The sequence below is a fragment of the Prionailurus bengalensis genome, chromosome B4 (genome assembly GCF_016509475.1).
Source record: "Prionailurus bengalensis isolate Pbe53 chromosome B4, Fcat_Pben_1.1_paternal_pri, whole genome shotgun sequence".
NCBI classification, from domain to species: domain Eukaryota; kingdom Metazoa; phylum Chordata; class Mammalia; order Carnivora; family Felidae; genus Prionailurus; species Prionailurus bengalensis.
This window is the reverse complement of record NC_057358.1, coordinates 92474950-92496527: the sequence shown is the minus strand read 5'-3', so window position 1 is coordinate 92496527 and position 21578 is coordinate 92474950. Positions and strand designations below refer to the sequence as shown.

Below are 21578 nucleotides of genomic sequence, written 5' to 3'. Positions count from 1 at the left end.
CCGGAGAGTACGTGTGTTGTTAGAGGACCGGAAGTTCAAGAAAAAATGGGGTACCTGACAGAAGAAAAAATAAGCCTGAGGATACCAAGAGTGACAAGAAGCAAACAGAGACGCTGGGAAGAGTAAAACGAAGTCTTTCCGAGACCTGATCCTTGATTAAGTGATCTGCACGTAAGGACGTGTCGTCTACTGTTGCACCAGTCACGGGCTCTCAAGTCAGGGATCTGCTGGTGGTGCACTTGGGTCCGGCGCTATTGCAGTACCTAACGTTCCAGGGACGTGCTCACTTCGGCAGCACGTATACTACAATTGGAACGATGCAGCTAGGACAGCAGGGCCCCTGTGCAAGGACGACACGCAAGTTCGTGAAGCTTCCACATCCGCAATAGTTCCCGTGAGGATGGTCTCGAAGGACCTGCTACCTGCAGAATGAGGTCCCTGGAGGGAAGGGTGCTAAGCCAAGCCTCTGGGCTTGATTTCTGATCTCGCTGGTGTGGGTACAGCACCAGAGAAACCCGTGAGGGGATGGAGGGAGTCTTGCATCCATTTCAGCAGGGAAGCGGCATGGATCCAGCCCCGAGATGGCCTGGGATACATACGCGGAGGACAAGGAACGCACCGTGCATCTCTAAAACTGTTTGTTCCGTACATGACCATGGGCTATGGGGTGAAATGAACTCCTCTTGGACGACTGCACCATTTCAGACCTTTATAACCCGATTTCTGAATAGATGGTACAAGTACCCTGTGAGGCCCACTGTGATTTTTGCCCCCGCCCACTTCTCCGGATTCATCTCAAGCTCCTGTCGCTCTTACATACTAGTCTTGGGCTACCCTGGCCTCCTTCCAAACCTCTCATCTTCGCCGAGACCTCAAGGCTCTATCATGCATTGTGCCCAGGCCTTCTGTGCCCTTTCCGTCTCTGGATAACTCCAAGTTATTTCTCAGTCCCAGCTTAAATTTTATTCCTCACAAAAATGGTCACTGATCCAAATTAGATCAGGCCCCCACCTGTCGGCCTGTACTTATTTTTCATGGCACTTACCATGCTGGTTAAATATTCACGTGCTAATCCATTATACTCCTGCCTCCTTAACTTGATAAACTCTGGAAGGGTCCAGGCTGTATCTGTCTCATTCACTGCTGGAACTCCAGTGCCAGGCTCATGGTAGGTGATCATTAAATACATGTTGAATAAATATCGTGCATTATTACACTGAATGGGAGGAGCTATCAGAGACAAATAGTAGAAATGAAATTAGTTAAGATAGTAAATTTAGAGAATGATATATATGCTAATAAGTGTGGAGGTGGAAACAGATATAAAACGTAAGATGCTAACAGAATTGTGGAATAGCTTCCATTATTTCAACCTCAGGAATGAAGGGAGCCAAGAAAGCCTATGGAATGTAGCCAACGAGAGTTAAGGTTTCAATTAAAGCAACAAGCTCATATATCACATTTGGTTGCCCTGGCAACAGAATTACCATCTTATGATAATGATATTATAATATGATAAAACAAATACAAATAATTTAACAATTTATCAGAAATGGAGTAACAAATGATTTACTTAGCTTCACTTTGGGGGATAATCTAAGGGGAAAGTTTGGAAAGGGCTCTCTGTTGCAAAGGATACTGTCCTAGAACTTGAGTTATATATAAAAAGGTTAAACCGAGCCACGGAATTTGACACCAATTTTAAAATCTATACGGAGAAGCACATAAGGCTATGATCAACTTAGATGGTTTTAAATAACAGAACAAGATACGAGACTTGCCCTACACGTCAGTTATCTTTTTTCATTGTTATGTTGTGGAACCCACGGCTATAAACCTCAGGGGCAGAACGCAATAAGCATTCATTTTGGCTCACAAGTTCATGGGTCAGTTGTGCCATTCTGGTGATCTAAGCCAAGCTCGGCTACTTGGCTTAGGCTCATTCATAAGGGCAGCTGGTGAATTGGCTGGGCACTGGCTGGTCTAAGCTGGTCTTAGCTTGGATCGACTCCACCCTGTACCACGTGTTCTCTCATCCTTCGGCACACTAGCTTGAGCTTATTACTATAGCGAAGGCCAAAGTCCCAAAGAGGAATGGAAGCGTACAAGGTCTCTGAAGGCCTCAGTTTGGCACACTGTCACTTCCACCACATTTCCTAGGCCAAAGCAAGTAGTAAGTCCAGTCCCGGTTCAAAGGGTGGAGAAATAGTCAACTTCTTGATGCAATGACCTGCAAAGTTGTATTGTAAGGATAGAAATACAGAGAGGCCATTGATCATGCCCATCAATGCAATTAACCTACCATACCAGAAGTCAATTTATTATAAAGCTATAGGAACGAATTCAGTATGATATTGGTGTAGCAATAAAGAGAATAATTAGACTGTATTATGATCCAAAAGAAACTCATATGATATTAAAATACCATGACAGAGGAGGCATCAAAGATTCTCTATGGGGAAAATGATAGACTTTTCAACAAATGGCACTATGACAATAGACTATTCAATAGGGGAAAATGGATCCTTACTTCACATCATACTCAAAAATCAATTCCAAGTATATTAAAGATCTAAATGTCAAAAAACACGCTTTAGAACTCTTAGAAGAAAAATATCTCTGTAGTTTGAGTGTTGAGAAAGACTTCTTAACACCCAAAAGGTACAAACCATAATAAAAATGTATATAAACTTGGCTGCATTTCAATTTATAACTTCACAATGAGATATCACTTTACACCCGTCAGAGTGGCCAAAATCAAGACCATAAGAAATAACAAGTGCTGGAGAGGACATGGAGGCAAAGGAACCCTCGTGCACTGTTGGTGGGAATACAAATTGGTGCAGCCACTGTGGAAAACAGTATGCAGGTTTCTCAAAAAATTAAAAATAGAATTACCATGTGGTCCAGTGATTCCACTCCTACTTACACAAAGAAAATCAAAACACTGATTTGAAATGATATATGCACCCCCTATGTTTATTGCAGCATTACTTTCCAGAGTCAAGATATGGAAGCAACCCAAGTATTCATTCATAGATGGATGGATAAAGATAATGTAGTGTGTATATATATGCAATGGAACATTACTCAGCCATAAAAAAAATAATGAGATCTTGACATTTGCCACAACTTGGATGGATCCAGAGGGGACAATGCTGAGTGAAATAAATCAGATAAAGACGAATACAATACGATTTCGCCCAGAGGTGGAATTTTAGAAACAAAGCGAGTGAACAAATGAAGAAAAAAGAGACAAAAACCAGACTCTTAAATACAGAAAACAAACTGGTGGTTGTCAAAAGGGAGGTGGGTAGCAGAATGGGTGAAGAAAAAGGGCATTAAGAGTCCTCTTGAACTGATGAGCACTGAAAAGTGCATAGAATTGTTGACTCTTTATACTGTGCACCTGAAACTGATATGATACTGCATGGTAATTAGACTTCAATTTAAAAATAAATAAGTCTTTCAAATGTAGATAAATTTGATTACATTATAATTTATAACTTCTCTGCAAAGAAACCTCCAAAAAGAGATAAGAAAAGCCCCAGTCCTCAGGAAGATAGTTATAAAGCAAATAATGGAAAAAAAGATTACTAGTATAGTATTGGGAACTAATAAAGAACTTCATGCAATCAATGAGAAAAAGATAAGTCAATAGAAAAACATAAATGAAAATTAATATGCAAAGGGAGGCAATTCACAGAATAAGACACCTGAATGGCCAAGAAGCATATAATTAGTAAGTGGGCACATGCAAATTAAAACTGTAATGAAATATCATTTCACAGCTATTAATTTGGCAAGGATGATGTACACTTATATCAAAAGTTAATCTGGAGCCACTGGAACTGTCCTACACGGTGGACATGACTCTGTGGAGAGCAATTTGGCAATATCTAGTAAAACTGAGTATACACTTACCTGTGACCCAAAAATATATATACCAGGAAGTTTCTCCTACTTTTCTCAACTTATGCTTGAAAATATTCACTAATGGGAAACATCCTAAGCGTCTATAAATGAGAGTATGTGTAGCTATGTATTGGCATATTCATCCAATGGAATACAAAACTACAGCAAAAGTGAATGAACTAGGGATAATATATTACCATGGAAAAAGCTCACAAATGTAATGTCAAACAAAAAAGCAAGTCGCTGGAAGATGTATACAACATAATAACAGTTATGGGGCACCTGTGGCTCAGCTGGTTGAGTGTCCGACTTCAGCTCAGGTCATGATCTAGCGGTTCGTGGGTTCAAGCCCCACATCGGGCTATGTGCTGACAGCTCAGAGCCTGGAGTTGCTTCAGATTCTGTATCTCCCTCTCTCTCTGCCCCTCCTCCACTCGTGCCCTGTCTCTCTCTCTCAAAAATTAAAAAAAAAATTTTTTTAATTATATAGTAACAGTTATATAGTTTAAAGACATATTAAACCACACCATATTGTTTAGGAATACCTACATACATAGTAAAAGCCTAAAGATATGCATAAGAATGATACACAAAAAATTCCGAATAGTACTGGTAAGTTGGTTATTTCTGGGGAGCAGGTGAAGTTATAAAGAAGAAAAGGTCATTGGGAAAGATACACATGAGGTTTCAACTGTATCCATAATGTTAAATTTCTTTTTCCTTTAGATTTTATTTTTAAGTAATCTCCACACCCAATATGGGGCTCAAACTCAACAATCGATCAACAATCAGATACTCCACTGACTGAGCCAGCCAGGTGCCCCCATAATATTATATTTCTTAAGCTGGGTGATGTTAACATTAGTGTTTTTTTCTAATATTGTTCTCCACATGCTACTTGTTGTCTGATGTTTATTATTTATTTTTTTATTTTTTAATAGATCAATTTCTTCTTTTTTGAGTTTATTTATTTTGACAGACAGAGAGAGAAAGAGAGAGCACAAGTAGGGCAAGGGCACAGAAAGAGGGAGAGAGAGAATCCCAAGCAGGCTCCACCCCCAGCAAAAGGACCCGATGCCGGGCTCTATACCATGACCATGAAATCACAACCCGAGATGATATCAAGAGTCAGACGCTCAACCAACTGAGCCACCTAGGCACCCCTATATCTTTTTAAAGTTTATTTATTTACTATTTTTTTTAATTTTTAAAAGTTTTGTAATGTTTATTTTGGGGGCAGAGAGAGACAGGGTGCAAGCAGTGGGAGATGGGACAGAGAGAGAGGGAGACACAGAATCCCTCTGAGTTGTCAGCACAGAGCCCGACGCGGGGCTCGAACTCATGGAGTGCGAGATCATGCGAGGTGATCAAAAAGAATGAAATATTGCCTTTTGCAACTATGTGGATAGAACTAGAGGGCACTAGGCTAAGTGAAATTAGTCAGAGAATGACAGATATCATATGACGTCACTCATATGTGGAATTTAAGATACAAAACAGACGAACATAAGGGAAGGGAAGCAAAAAGCATAGAAAAACAGGGAGGGGGACAAAACACAAGAGACTCTTAAATACAGAGAACAAACTGAGGGTTGCTGGAGGGGTTGTGAGGGGACGGGCTAAATGGGTGATGGGCATTAAGGAGGACACTTGCTGGGCTGAGCAGTGGGTGTCACACATAAGGGATGAATCACTGGATTCTACTCCTGAAATCATTATTGCACTACATGCTAACTAACTTGGGTGCAAATTTAAAAAGGAAAAAAAAGAAAAGAAAAGAAAAAGAAAGAAAAAAAAAAGAAAGTGATCCTTTTTTGAACTAAGTGTTGATTATTAATTACACGGCGGGGGGGGGGGGGGAATAATAATGTACCTGTCTTCAGAGACTAGTTTTGGAGACTAGGACTGCCATAACACAGCGCCACAACGTGAGTGGCTTAAACCACCAAAACCTATAGTCTCACAGTTCTGGAGGCCAGAAGTCCAAGATCAGGCTGTGGGCAGGGGCTGGTTCCTTGCTGCTGAGGGCTGTGAAGGAGAAATCTGTTCAAGCCTCCCTCTTAGCTTCTGGAGGCTTGCTGGCAGTCCTCGGCGTTCCTTGGCTTCCGCTGCACCACCCCGGTCTCTGCCTTCATGTTCGCGTAGCGTTCTCCACGTGCGCAGGTCTGTCTCCAAATTTCTCCTTTGTATCAGGACACCAGGCGTATCGCGTGAGGGGCCCACCCTACTCCAGCCTGACTCCATCTCAACTGGCTATATTTGCAATGACCCTTTCTCCAACGTGGTCACATTCCGAGATCCTGGGGGTTGGGACTTCGCCATAAGAATTTTCAGGAGACGCCAAGACCAATTACAAGCGCATCTATGAAACTATTGCTACATTCTCGTAAGGGGTTACAAAGTGTAAGATTCTGTGTTTGTCACAAATGATCACATCTTAAAGCATCTAGTAACCTATTCGTTGCACCACACGGCAAGAACTTAGCTTGGCACAGATTAGACAGTTTAGGGGAACGATGCTAACAGAGCTTGTCCAGGGACTCTTTAAAGCAAGCGCTCTGTTGGGTTCTAAATCTGTCCTCGGTAATTGATTGCTTTAGCTCAGCTAACAGAGAAAAATCCATTCTGTAAAGAGTTACTAGATACATGGGGTTTGTATATAAAAGGAGCTACAGCAGTATGTCGAGAGATTAAATAATTGCTTGTAGGCAGAGATTCGAAGAAATTTCCCAAATTAGCCGGGCTGTTCCATGGTTAAACTAAAGAGAGAATCCAGCTTTTCTAATGTGCAGGCTTGTGCTATGCCCGCTGACCCCAAATGCGTGTACTTTCTTAATGGGTGACTTTTATAACATCATTTGCCCTGAACGGGAATTCAGAATGACATTAGGCCACCTTTTACCTAGCAGGGCCATTCAGGCCAAAATGACCTTGTCGTTAAGGGGAAGCAGCATATCATGGTGGTCAAAAGCAGGGATCCTGAAGTTCAGCTGCCTGGCTGTATGTTCTGGGTTTCACTGTGAGGTCTTAGACAAGAGATTTCCGTGACCTTTAGCAAATAATCATACTCACCTGGTAGGGCTGCTGTGAGGATTAAACCAGATAATCCTTGAAACAGAACCCTCTCTGGAACATAGACTGTGTTTAACGATTGATGGTTACAATTACTCTCTGTAACGACAGAACCTCGGAGAAATCACTTTGAGATAATCTTTCCCTTTTAAATTGTGAAAAGGAAAAATAATGATACCAACCAACACAACCACTTTCATTTTTGTATAGCATCGTATGGTTCCGAGGATACTTAGAGTGAGATATCATTTTGTATTGTGCTGCTTAAATGTAAGCAGCTTCCATGTTCCTACACAGGAACTCAGTTCCAAACGGCTGTATAAGATTCCATTGAATTGATACATCAAACTTTACCTAACGTTTTTCTTATGGTTAAATATTTGGATGGGGTGCCTGGGTGGCTCAGTGGGTGAAGCGGCCGACTTCGGCTCAGGCCATGATCTCGCCATCCGTGAGGTCTAGCCCCGCGTCGGGCTCTGTGCTGACAGCTCAGAGCCTGGAGCCTGTTTCAGATTCTGTGTCTCCCTCTCTCTGACCCTCCCCCGTTCATGCTCTGTCTCTCCCTGTCTCAAAAATAAATAAACTTTAAAAAAAAATTAAATATTTGGAATTTTTTGGTTTTGTGACTCTGGGTACCACTGACTAATATCACTTTGTAGAAACCAATATATTTTTTCTCATTAAGATAAAGCAACCAGGAGGCATCTGGGTGGCTCAGTTGGTTAAGCGTCTGACTTCGGCTCAGGTCATGATCTCACGGTTTGTGGGTTCGAGCCCAGAGCCTGGAGCCTGCTTCGGATTCTGTGTCTGCCTCTCTCTTTGCCCTCCCCCACTCGTGCTCTGTTTCTGTCTCTTAAAAATGAATGAACGTTTAAAAAAAATTTTTTAAGATAAATCAGCCAGGACCATCTCCCTTTCCCCTCTGTCTAAGGGCCTTTGCTTCGCTTACATCCTCCTCCATATTGTTTTGACCTAAATTATGTTCCTTATAATCTACTCCCCAATGTTCCCCAAACTCTATTTACAAAAGCCGAATCTCCATTACTGTTTCTTAGTTTCCCTCTGCAGATTCCAGGCTCTCCACACTGTTCCTTGCTGTGTCATGTCCCAGATACACTCACTGCCCTCCCCCACTTCCTCGAGCTCGCAGTCCACTTCTGGGGGCATCAAGTATGGGGACTACAAGGTTAGGGCCATTTGGCACACTTTATGCTTGCCTTCTTATGCTGGGCATATTCTCAGAATCCAAAAGGGAAGTCATATGACGCTTTCGAAAGCATCGTTGCTCCCGTTCTGTGTCTGGCAAACTCCCTCCTCCTTCAATACTCCTCTCAGATGCGCCAACCCCCAGGCGTAGCGGCTCACTGCTCCATCCTCGCTGTTCCCAGGGTACTTGCTACATCTTGGTATCCTCAACGTCCAACAGTGATTGTCCGTCGTAGATGCTCAGAAATGCTCAAAAACCAGTGCCTGCGCATTACAGACGAATAAGTCAGTTATGCACAGACCTGTGTACGTGCAGTTAGAAACTCTTTAAATTGCCTGTTTGGATGGGATTGGTGGCAGCTATTAAGACTAGCAAAAAAAGATGCTGGAAAGTCAGGCTGGCCCAAAGTGTTGTCCCCCACTGGATTTTTTGTCAGCAGATCCTAGGTTTTCACCTCTTAAAATATAAATGAGGGTGTAGCATTAGCTCACCAGGAGGACTGAGCAACCCCTGTTTTCAGTGAGGCTCTGATATTAGTATTGATGGATGTACTCTATTTTTTGCTCGCTCTTATCACAGATGCTCATTTAACAGAGCTGCTAAATGCATACCCCACCCTGTCCTGTCCAACGCCAGCCCATCTCCAAGCCTTTTCCACAGCTGATTTGTTGTCTGCGATCCATCTCATTTTTGTCTTTTCTCCGAATGGAGCGTTGTCTCTAGCCAGTCTGACTAAAAGCGTGAATTCAATTTGTGATCTGGAAGGACTGACGTGATCAAGTCACTAACAGCCATGACTCGCTGGTTACAACCAGTAACTATAAGCAATTTAATAAAAGATTGTTGACCCCCCCGACCCCCCCGCAAAGAAAGTGGAATTGTTATGAACAGATGAGGAGGAAGCATCATGAGAAAATGGAGATTTAAATGGCACTCCCAAAATGTGGCCCCGAGCAGCAAGAGGGTGGTAGACTGTGGGCATCTCTTAGGAAAGAAGAGGAGTGTACACGATGGGGAAGAAGGGAAGACAAGGGAGGAGTGGTAGCCCAGGGATGAGGCTTCCTGTGCCTAGCGACACCCAACACTCACCCGCTAGGCTGGTGAATGGGCTGCAGGCTCTGAGGGAAGCCAGTGACACCCAAGTTGGATCAAGCTTGCAGGCCTTGGTACCACTGGACCAGTGCCTGTTAGTGCCAGGCAACCTTATAGGCTGTCAGACCATCCAGGGGCAAGGAAAGATATGCTCATTGGCCCTAGGAAAGCTCTTTAAAAACTCGAAGCTTTGCGTGTGATTGAGGTGCATAAGCTACAAGGCAGAGTATTGAAATGCAAAAGTCTGCTAAGGAATACAACCAAAGCAATGCCAAAGAATTTAATCTAAACGCAGACACGTAATAAAATCATAATTCTGTTTGCTTGGCCCAGATGCCTGAAGCATCTTGAAAGAAGGCACATTTCTGCACCTGAATAATGTTAATCTTGGGCTTAGAAAGCGTTGGAGTGAATATGGAGAGTTTTGAGACTGCTAAAAATCACTTCTGATAACTATTAGGTATTCTAGTAATGCAACCAAATATTTATTAGAAAATTGCAATGTAGAAGACATAGTACTGACAAACGATGGTGATGACAACACCTAATCTTTATTATGGTACTTTAGAGTTGACACCAAGCTTTTTACGTGGGGGAGGATGCTCATCGGTGTCGAAATAATATGCACGTGTGCAATCTGTTTTGAGGCATGATTTTCTCCCCTCAAAAGCTTACGGTGCAGCCACAAAAGAAAGACATGAACACAATGTAATATAATACAAGCTGGATGATGCTAAAAGCTATAATCAAGGTAATAAATTATGATTTTCAAGGGCTAGGCTACAGAAAGGAAGCATAAGTTAAAATGTACTTTGAACTTCTGATAGGTAGAGGTGTGAGACAGGCATTTCAAGCAAAGAAAACATCACGTACAAGGGCAGGAAATGGAAAATTGCAGCATGTGTTCAAAGAATGATAGGAGACACAAGAAGAGTAGGTTGTGGTGGACATCTGTTACTTTTGCCTACTCAATATCCACTCTCTATTCTCTTCCTAGTGGTAAATGGTTCCTTTGGGGGAACCCATCTACTCTTGGTATCTAACAAGTGGAGTTGACCTTACTCCTGGAGTCAGGGCAGGGTCAGAGTGATCATCACTTGACCAATCACTGCCTTCTATCTCCCTGGATATAGCAATTGCTTCGGAGTTGGGTACACAACTCAAGTTATCCAATGTCCCAAGGCGAAATCTCAGGAATTTTGTTGGAAGTTTGGAAAGAAACATTCTCCTTCCATGAGATTAGTAGCTCTAAAGAATAATGAAAATCTGGAATTTTCTGGAAAATCTGGAATCCTGGTCTCTCTGAGGAGAGTGCCTGACATGGAGAAAGGCCGACACATTTATACACCTGGATCCTGTCATGTCTGAAACAATCTGCCCCTTGACTTTTCAGATACAGGAGATGACACATTCCCCACGTGTTTAGCCAGTTTGAATTTTTTCCTATAATGCAGAGCTGAAGACAGATTAGAAAGGGCCTTCATGGATTCAATGAATTCATGGGAATTCATTCTCTAGTCAACAAAAAGCCACAGGATGTTTTAGGAAAGTGATGGAATTTGAATTCCATGCCCAAAACAGTTTGGAGGCACTGTTGGAGATAGGGAAAGCAAGGAAGTGACTTCTGCAGAGGCAAAGCCAATGGTGAGAATTGTTGGCTCTTTGTGAGTTCCACGGAATCATCATTGCCTTCATTTCTGAAGCTCAACGTGCACTGGTATTTTTCTAAGCACTTGCACACCCATAAACCCACTTGATGCTCACCCTAACCTTATGAGAAAGGTCCAGTTATTATCATTTAACACACCAACCCTGTGAGGAAGGTCCAGCTTATCCCCATTTTGCAGAAGATGGAACAAACCTCCAAGGTCCGACAACTAACCAAATGGCAGGTTGGACTTTGGGAGTCAGGTCTCAGGGCCTGTCTTCAAAGCAGACAACTGCCAACACCGTAATGTCTTGGAGGTGACAAACTATCCTCCCCAGTGGCCCATCCTTTCCTCCCAATAGCCTGGAAGTCCATATTGAGAATCATTTCTTTGACCTAGAAGATGAAGTTGGAGGTGTTGCTTCTAGAATGCTCCAGTTACATTGTCACCTGAGTAGGAGAATAGGGTGCTGGCCTTCACATTAGAAGAACAGAGCCTTAAGGGGGACAGGTAAGTTTTGAACATAAAAATGTGGATGTTGGGGCACTACTTGAGGAAATGCCAGTTTCCCCTTGTATTGGCAAGAGGAGCGTCTGGTGTGCAGGTGAGCAAAGAAGCGGGGGAACAAAGAGAGACTCTGTGTCCTAACAAAAATCCCCTATCCCCTTCAAAATGCAGATTTTTTTGGTCAAAATTCCCAAAAGCACATTCTTGCAATGTTATACTCACTTCCATAAATGGCCCTTGTCTGTGTTGTTTCAGTCAGTCCCTGGATACGAGGAGATGAAGTCAGGCCTCCCAAGTACTTTCGCTGTCAAGTACTTTCTCTCTGCCAGACCTTCCCACGGCCCCAGATGGTCTAGCTTCTCCTTCTCTGTCATTTCCTGAGGGGGTGGGAGAGAGGAAAGAGTTAGAAAAGAGGCAAGAAGCATCGATTTGCCAGTATCAGCCCTGGCTCTCACACAATCCACCCAGTGGGCCAGGTTTGAAACAGACCATGGGTTGGTAAGTGGTTGAAGCTTGGCCCTCTGCCCATGCTTCCCTGCCTGCCCACATTCCTGGGCAGGAAGTACCACCCACTTCCTGCCCACCTCAGGCTATCTGTTCTCGTAGGGGCTCTTAATACATTCTCACCGCATTGATGTAAATGATGAAGTATGCACAGAAGTAACGCCCTCCTGTATCACTGGGGTGATCACATTAATGAGAGCATCTGCGAGGAGAATTTAGAGGAGACATCATGCTTCTGGAGTCACTTGTTTATTCACCCATTAAGCAAATCTTTATTGAGAACCTATAATACACCAGGGAATATTCTTGATACTGGAGATAGAGTGTTGAATTTTTGTGGAATTTTATTCTTGTAAACATACATGCTCATTTCAGGTGGTGAGAAGTGCTATGAAGACAAAGAAATATCAATACGAATAGCTAGACGGGTGCCTGGGTGGCTCAGTCAGTTAAGTGTCCGACTTCGAGCTCAGGTCATGGTCTCATGGTTCGTGAGTTGGAGCCCCGCATCAGGATCTCTGCCGTAAGCACAGAGCCTACTTCAGATCCTCTGTCCCCCCGCCCTCTGCTCCTCCCCTGTTGGTGTTCTCTCTCTCAAAAATAAAGAAACATTAAAAAAAAAAAAAAGAATAGTTAGAGAGTATGAGATTTTGATTTAGGAAGAGTTTTAAGGGAAGTCCACACTGAGGAGACAGCACTGAGGCCATGGGCCAAGTGAAAATCAGAAGGAAGATCATGCTAGGCTGAAGGAAAGGAAGGAGGGACAATCATTGTTGAGGATAAGAAGGTCTGTGTGGCTGGAGCACAGAGAGCAAGTGGAACAGTCGTTCAGAATGAAGCTTGAGGAGCCATGGACCAGATAGTCTTAGGGTAATAGGAAGCCAGTGGAAAAATTTTCCCAGAAGAATGAGATGATGTTCTTTCAGGGGCGCATAAGGCAAAAAGAATGTAAGAAGACAAGTAAAGAAGCAGGAAGACCAGTCGGGAGGCTTTACGGAGGTTCAAGTGAGAGACGAAGGTGGCCTGGACAAACCCCATGTATCTAGTAACTCTTTACAGAATGGATTTTTCTCTGTTAGCCGAGCTAAAGCAATCAATTACCGAGGACAGATTTAGAACCCAACAGAGCGCTTGCTTTAAAGAGTCCCTGGACAAGCTCTGTTAGCATCGTTCCCCCAAACTGTCTAATCTGTGCCAAGCTAAGTTCTTGCCGTGTGGTGCAACGAATAGGTTACTAGATGCTTTAAGATGTGATCATTTGTGACAAACACAGAATCTTACACTTTGTAACCCCTTACGAGAATGTAGCAATAGATTTCATAGATGCGCTTGTAATTGGTCTCGGCGTCTCCTGAAAATTCTTATGGCGAAGTCCCAACCCCCAGGATCTCGGAATGTGACCACCGTTGGAGAAAGGGTCATTGCGCATATAACCAGTTAAGATGAAGTCATGGTGAAGGTGGGGAGAAGGGCTAAAGCTCCAGTTATAGTTTGAAATCAGACACTTAAATCTCACGTTGTGGGTATGTGGTGGAAAGCTCGGACGCCCGTGTTACTTGCCTTTGACTCACCTCTGATTTCAGTTGTGACTGTGGTGGACAGTTCCCAGAAGCTCACTCGCCTGGGGCTACTTCTCCAGTACCAAAGGAGTCCTCTTGGCCTACAGACAGGCTCACGGAGAGTGCAGGCTGGAGGTATTAGACACCGGGGCAACCCTCAACCAATAGGAGACTGGAGTCATACAAATGCTCCAGCTTCCTTTCAGGTGGAAGGTTCTAAAAGGCATTCTATATACTTCTCAGAGTATACGTCAGTTCAAGGCCTGTGTCAGTGACCTGGGGCACATACCCTTATCTTAACTCGTCCTTCATCCCCTGCTCTTCCTGCCTTCTCACTCCTGCCTCCTAGGATCACCTCCCAAATAAGCTGCCTTCACTCAATTCCTTGTTTCGGCCTCTGCTTTGGGGGAACTCAAACTAAGACAGGGAATTTGCCTACTCTACCTACCTGTTTCTCATTTACCAGCAAGCTCTGCCCCTACCAAACACATACAGTTCCCTGTCCTGGCTCAAGGCTCTTGAAGAGAACACCCAGGAGATGCCACCCTCATATTCCAGTTTCCAATTTTTTCCCAAGATCTATGAAGTTGGCAACAGGAAACAGAACTTTTCCTTAACTCCTTCAAGACACCTATCATCCATCCCTGCTTCAAAGGTTGATATCTAGCCCAACTCATGGAAATTTGACTGAAAACAATTGCACATTATAGGGAAAAATTAAAAATTATCAGGGATCTCTTCCAGTCAAGAGAACATGGGATACTGTAAGGAAGACATAGTCTCGAAATACATAAATGACTTTGTAATGGACCTGAATGGACACATTGCCAAGTTTATAAATGATAAAAGGACAGGGATATGGCTGAGTGATAATTCGGCTGAGAGATAATATGTTTAAATGAGACTTGGCAAGAATCACTTAAAGGGCTTTGGCTGGTAGGTTCTGAACATTCTTTATTAGAAATGACTATAGATTAAAGCGAGATGAGACAACTGAGTAATACAAAGCAGAAGAAATCCTTAAATCAAAATAGACATTTTAATAGCTATGCTTTAAATAAATCCCCCCTCTGAAGTCTTCTAATGTTTAACAGCTGCAAATAAATATGACACCAGGAGAAGCTAATCAAATAGTTTAAGGAGGCAGGAAACAAAAGAGCAAAGAGGAAACGGAAATAACCCACCTTCAGTCCCCCCATGATTTCAACTTCTCTCTCTCTTCTGCTTTGCCACCCAGCCACCCCAACACCCTACAGGTTGGGCAGCCTCCTGGCTGAGAACTTTGGAGCCAGCCAGCCAGACTGGGTTTGAATCTCAGCCGCGTCCTGTTTCATTTCTGTGTGCCCCGGCCAGTAACTTAACCTCCCAAGCCTTAGTGTTCATGTCTGGAAAATGGAACGAAACTCACGGCATCGGGGTTGTTCCAAGCGTTAACTGGGCTAATTCATGTGACTACAGAGTAAACACTCGACAAAGTATCAGCTATTGCCGTTATGATCACTACCTTGCTAAAAGAGCAGAAAAGAACTAGAGAACGAGACACAGGCTGACAGAAAAGAGAACCGATGAGAAGGATACCTTGGAGGTAACTAAGCTGGCCACCCAAGTAGGGCCAATATTCCGGCAGTGGGCCCAGGCAGGCCGACCAGTTGGTTTCAGTTTAGGTCAGTCAGTACCAGTGCTTCAACTAGCTGATACATTTTGTATCTCATCCCTGCCTCGGCTTGTGCATTATTCAATCACAAAGAATCCACGGCATGTAAACCTTTACTACCCGTTAAGAAATCAATGTGGTAACACACATGAAAGGCCATGAAACTAGTTATGCTTTACCCCACTCCTGGGAATTTATTCAAATACAAAAGAAGAATAAGTTATAGATCCACTGATGCTTACAGAGGTGTTAGCCATGAAGGCAAAACACCACAACCAACGCTAAAGTCCGACAAGAGAGGAGTAGTTAAATTCATTGTCATTCCTACCTTCGGTGGAAATTATGTGGCATCAACATCATAATTATGAAAATCAAAAACCCATAGAAAACGTGAGGTGCTTATGGTATAATGGTCAGCCAAAAAAGGTAGCATAAAAATTGTGACTATATTCTGATATAACATGCAAATTACATACGGATAGAAGCAACAGAATATGCAAGAATATCTGTGGCAGTTTTTCCAAAACTGTTTAGAATGTTTGTTATAATATATATTTTTTTAATTTTTTTAACGTTTATTTATTATTGAGAGACAGAGAGACACAGAGCGTGAGCAGGGGAGGAGTAGAGACAGGGGGAGTAGAGACACAGGATCCAAAGCAGGCTCCAGGCTCTGAGCTGTCAGCACAGAGCCCGACACGGGGCTCGAGCTCACAATCTGCGAGATCGTGACCTGAGCCAAAGTCGGTTGCCTAACCAACTGAGCCACCCAGGCGCCCCTGTTTGTTATAATATTTTAACGATTAAAAGGGGCTGGGATTTGCAGAGAGAACGGGCTTTCTCTCCTCAAAACCCCACGCTCAGAGACAAGGAATAGTATCTATAAAGCATGGGCCAGAGTTCTCCTTCTCCCAGAGACACTATTATCCCACTGGGGGCTTTTGTGCAAATTAGGAACAACAGCCCCTGTCAAAAAAAACCTTCCCTAGAACGCAGACGTTTCTTTTGTATTGAGCTCTGTTCAGAGCCTTGCCATCCTCCACTGCAAGCCAGTGAAATAGGATTCTTCCAGGAATATGTTGGCAGAATTACCAAAGGGGAAGCTACTGCAGACCCAAAGATTAATTATTTTAGGCAGTATGCAGATGAGAATTAGGACAATGGCAGCTGAATAAACAAATATGAGTGGTATAAAAGCGGAATTATATGCTATAGAAATTAGATCTCTTTCCCCTTGACATCAGCAAGTTGGGTGCTTTCTAAGCATTCCTCTTTTGCCTCCTGAAGATTATATTTAAACCAAACGAAGAAAGATACTGCACCCGAGATCCCACAAAAAGCTTGCGATGTGAGTCCCAGATGTAGAAGGAAGTGGATTTGCCAAACCGTGCTGTCTGCACCTTCTTCAGAAGGCAGCACCCTTCCAGGCCTCTGATGAAGGGGTGAAGACAAGTCCTCCGTGGTGCAGGGGGGAGGCACCAGAATCTGGAGACCCGGGTCCATCACAGCTCTCTTTGTTCCACATACATCAAAAGAACACAACGTGGATCCCGGGCACCTCACAGGGTGGCTTGTGTCTTTCCAAGGAGCCCGCCAGTGCGTAAAAATGTTCAGGAGCACGTAAAACTTTTGCTATAAAAGGGAGCTTTTCTCTTCAGCTCCCTGCGGTCCAGGACCCAGTTCTTGGAGGCATGCCCCCCAAATAGGTGAACAGTATAAGCGCTCAGGTGTACTGAAGAGAAGCAAGAAAATGTAGTTTATGCTCTGGGTGAAGAATAAGGGAGAAAGCTCTTGCTCCCTACCGTGGTTTCCGTACATCCGGGTGCCGGTCAGACTTGGCCGGCATGTTTACCTTGAAAACATGGAACCGCTTTTGCTAGAGGTTTGAATGAAGCTGGTTTGGGACTGAGGCAAACAGCTGTGCAGTGTCCTCGGGCTCAGCACACAGATTCCTACAACCCGGGTGTCCTTTTCACACCCTCCTGCCGGAGCGTGCAGAGGCAATGACCCCCTCCCGAAGCTGAGGGTGTGATTTCTCTTGGGTGACTTGGAGTTCATGCCTGGCAAAGCCCCGTGAGCCCGAAGCAGGGTGGCATGGTCGCGGGGGGTGGCTGCCTCCGTGAGGGAGCAGGGTTCTGAAACCAGCAATTTAGGATCCCGCAGGCTCCCCTTCGGCCCGCTCACCTCCAGCTTGTGGCTTCTGACGCCACAGGACTCACTCACCGGGAGAGCCTCCTCTTGGCCTGGACGGTCCCATCACGCCTGCCCAGTGCCCCCAACAACAGGGCAAATGGTTGATGAGACCAGGGGCCCTGTGATAGGTCCCTTTCCAGCAGCCGTAGGACCCATCTTCTAAACCTGGTGCGTTCTTTGCCCTTAGCATGCATGTACTTTAAGTTTTCTGGAACAGATTCCACTTTCGTACTATGGGTTGGTAAACAGAAGGCAGTCATCAGGAAGGTATTAAGACAAATGTCACTGTGCACGTCACTCTCCCCCAAAGCAACAGCAGCCTGTTCAAATGCCGAAGGATATCGAGAAATTGGTGGGGAGGAGCTGGAGGCAGAAGCCCAGCTTTTCTTTTCCTGGTCGTGCAGCAGACAGCTTACTGCCTTGGCAGCCCTCCAGCTCTGCTTTCTTTTCGGAAAGTTCTAGGTGCCCAGACTCTGCACTGTGCTGCCTGCTCATCCGGAGCACACTTTGAAAGAGGGGACCACCTTCTGACATGCGCTTGTGGCTGGCAGGTCACCTTTCAGTCTGCCACAGCGGATCGGCCAGAAGGCTTTAACCTCCATAGCCTCCAGCTAGGGTAGATCCACAAAAGTCGGCTTCAGAGTGGAGATGTCTCCCTGATCGACCGATGCATGGTTTGGGGAAGGCATGCCAACGATAGTTATAGCCAGCTATGTTGTCTTCTCGCTCTTGCCTTGTATCTCCTCTGCCCCTGAGCACGTCTACCTGGCCCCAAGGCCCAGCTCAACCCTCCCTCCAAGATTCAGATCATATCCCTTCATTCAACAAATATGGCGTAAGCACCCACTTTTGAGCCATCACTGAGCTATCGGTCTACCAAGAAAGATGACAAGTAAAGAGTGTCATATGCACTTCCGGAGGATCTATCTGTTATGGGAGTGACCTCATTTGGGTGGGGTTGGGGGTCACAGAAGGATGCCGCCTCCTCTCCAAATCCTTCCTGGCTTTCCTGAGGCCACTGTCGCTCTTTCATTCTCATGTCTACTCAAAGGCAAGTATCATCCCATCGGGTTACTGCATGGAATTTCTAGCTGACGCCTCCCCCACTCCTGCCATCCCTGCCATTTCGCCGAGGGGTCTTTAAGGTCACGGATCATCTCAATCAGTCCCCTCGTAAATGTTCAGTGAACGAAAGAAAGAAATCTCTACCCAGGTGCGATCAATACACTTCAAATCTTGGTTGGGGCAACCTCAGAAGTGACAGCGTATTTTACCATTTTGAACGGAAGCATGTAGATGAGCGTGACTGAGCAGGTGAACCAAAGCTGAATTAGGTAGTGAGTGCAGGGGTGAGTAAATGGAGACAATGAGGTGAGGGAAAGAGAGCAGTGAATGCTTAGAGCGGCTGCTGACTCAGAGGGTAAATCGGCTGGCAGCAAGGGCTAAGACAGAGGCCAATCTAATGGCAAGTTTCACACAGGTATTTCTGAATCATTCACATCCTAACTACTAAAGACGCGTGAAAGTTATTTCAACGCCAGAAAGGCACTTGAAATCTTATTAACCTCCTTGCACAGAATGCCAAATGCTACCTCTCGGTAGTAATTAGCCAAGCGAATGCAGTAATGAAACGATCAGCTGAGAGGGCCCGAAAACAGTGCTTCTCAAGCATCAGTGCGTATGTTAGCTGAGTATCTTGATGAAATTCAGATTCGGACATAGCAGTCAGGCAAGGCAGAAGATTCTGTATGTCAAATAAGTTTTGGGTTCGGTTGGTCCGCAGAGCTCACGTTGAATAAATAGTTTCGAAAAGATCAGGGAGGACACGTCGCGATTTTGACAAAAGACGCTATTACTCGTCTTTCACGTCTTTACTATTTATTGAAATTTTTCTAATTATGGAGCTAACACACAATCATTGTGGCGAAGTTGGAAACTGTAAAATGTACAAGGGGAAAAAATCAAATCACCTTCAATCTCATCAGCCAGAGAGAATCTGTATAAACATTTTGATGTGTTTCCTGTTCATCTTTTTTTGTTTGTTTGTTTGTTTTTACATCACGCCCTCCATAAATTTTTTAATCTTGATTTTATTTTCCTTTTAAATTGTGGGCACTTCACATGCTATTATATTATTTGAAAATATATTTTGTACTAAGCCAATCAGCAAACATTTAGGAGAGTACATGGCAGTTTCTAAGGGTACATCAGTTAAAGAAAGAGTGCCTGGGTGGCGCAGTTAAGCGTCCGACTTCAGCCAGGTCGCGATCTCGCGGTCCGTGAGTTCGAGCCCCGCGTCGGGCTCTGGGCTGATGGCTCAGAGCCTGGAGCCTGTTTCCGATTCTGTGTCTCCCTCTCTCTGCCCCTCCCCCGTTCATGCTCTGTCTCTCTCTGTCCCAAAAATAAATAAACGTTGAAAAAAAAATTTTTTTTTTTAAATAATAAAAAAAAAAAAAAAGAAAGAGTCCCTGCCCTCATTTTGCAGTGAGGGGAAACAATCTGATACTCAATCTGATAATAAATGAGATGAAATGGATCTTAAATGACTGAAGTGTATTTTATTTTACAGCTGATCACAGTATAGTTAACCCATCTTTCCTTCAGATATCTAATTTCCTTTCTTTTGCTGTTATATATTTGTGCTATATATATATATATATACATGTACATATACATATATATGTATCTTGCTGTCATATATGTATATATCAATTTTTGCACGTACTCCTGATTTCCTTCAGATAAATTTCTTTTAAATGGAATATCTGAGTCATTGAGTGTACACAATTTTTAAGTTTTTGATACATATTGCCAAGCGGATGCCCAGCAATGCCGTGCCATACACACTCCTACCTGCAATCGGGAGGGTGCCCCAAAAGCTTTATCACGTGTTTTCCAGCATTAGTTGTCATTTATTTGCACATTTGTCAAGTTATTTTTATTTAAATCCCCTTTATACCCATGAGCTGAAACATTTTGACAGGTGCATAAGCCATTTGGTATCTTCTTTTGTCAAGTGTCCATTTCCTCTGCCCATCTTGCCTTTGATGTGTTTGTCTTTTCTCCTTATTAATTTGTAACTGCTCTTTATATATTAAGGATATTAACCCTTTGTTATACATTTTGTAAATATTTTTCTAATTTATTGTTTATCTTTTAACTTTGTTTCTGGGTTTTGTTTTTGGTTTATTTATTTATTTTTTTTTTGGAAAAACATATTATTTCGAAGTATGTTGTTTAATCTCCACAGGTTTTAGGATTTTCCAGTTACCTTTCTGTTATTGATTTCTAGTTTAATTCTGTGGTCTGAGAGCCGGCATTGCGTGACTTATATTCTTTTAGATTTGTCAAGGTGTATTTCATGGCCCAGAATGCCGTCTGTGTTGGTGAGTGTTCCATGTGAACTCAGGAAAAATGTGTGTTTTGCTGTTGTTGGATGAAGTAGTCTATAAATGTCCATTATATCCAATTGATTGATGGTGCGGTTGAGTTCAACTAAGTCCTTACTGATTTTCTGCCTGCTGGATCTGTCCATTTCTGATAGAGGGTTGTTGAAGTCTTTAACTGTGCTGGAGGATTCACATATCTCTCCTTGTGGTTCTATCAGGTTTTGCCTCTCATTTGTTAGGCACATACACATTAAGGATTGATGTCTTCTTGGATAAGTGGCCCCTTAATTATTATGTAATTCCCTTCTTTGTCCCTGATAACTTTCCTTGTTTTCTTCTACGAAATTAATACAGCTACTTTTGTTTTCCTCTTATTAGCATGATATGGTTTTCTCCATCCATGTACTTATATAGATTAAGTGCCTTTATATTTAAAGTGGGTTTCTTGTAAAAAAAAATACACGGTTGACTTGGTTTTTTTTTTTAATGTTTATTTATTTTTGAGAAAGAGAGAGAGAGAGAGAGAGAGAGAGAGAGAGACAGAGCATGAGTGCGGGAAGGGCAGAGAGAGAGGGAGACACAGAATCTGAAGCAGCTCCAGGCTCTGAGCTGTCAGCACAGACCCCGACATGGGGCTGGAACCCACCAACAGTGAGATCATGACCTGAGCTGAAGTCGGACACTTAACCGACCGAGCCACCCAGGCACCCCCATAGTTGACTTGTTTTTTAATTCACTCTGACAATCTTGTCTTTTAATTGGTGCATTTGGACCATTAATGTTCAAATGGGTTACTGATATAGTTGGATTAATGTCCACCATATTTGTTACTGTTTT

At 43.5% G+C, this 21578-nt stretch overlaps 1 non-coding gene across 1 annotated transcript; it reads left to right on the top strand.

Moving 5' to 3' along the window:
* The first annotated feature begins 279 nt into the window (after window positions 1-279).
* On the top strand, window positions 280-385 carry LOC122474150. Its single transcript, XR_006294834.1, has one exon. It is a non-coding gene; the product is annotated as a U6 spliceosomal RNA (small nuclear RNA).
* The last annotated feature ends 21193 nt before the right edge of the window (window positions 386-21578 follow it).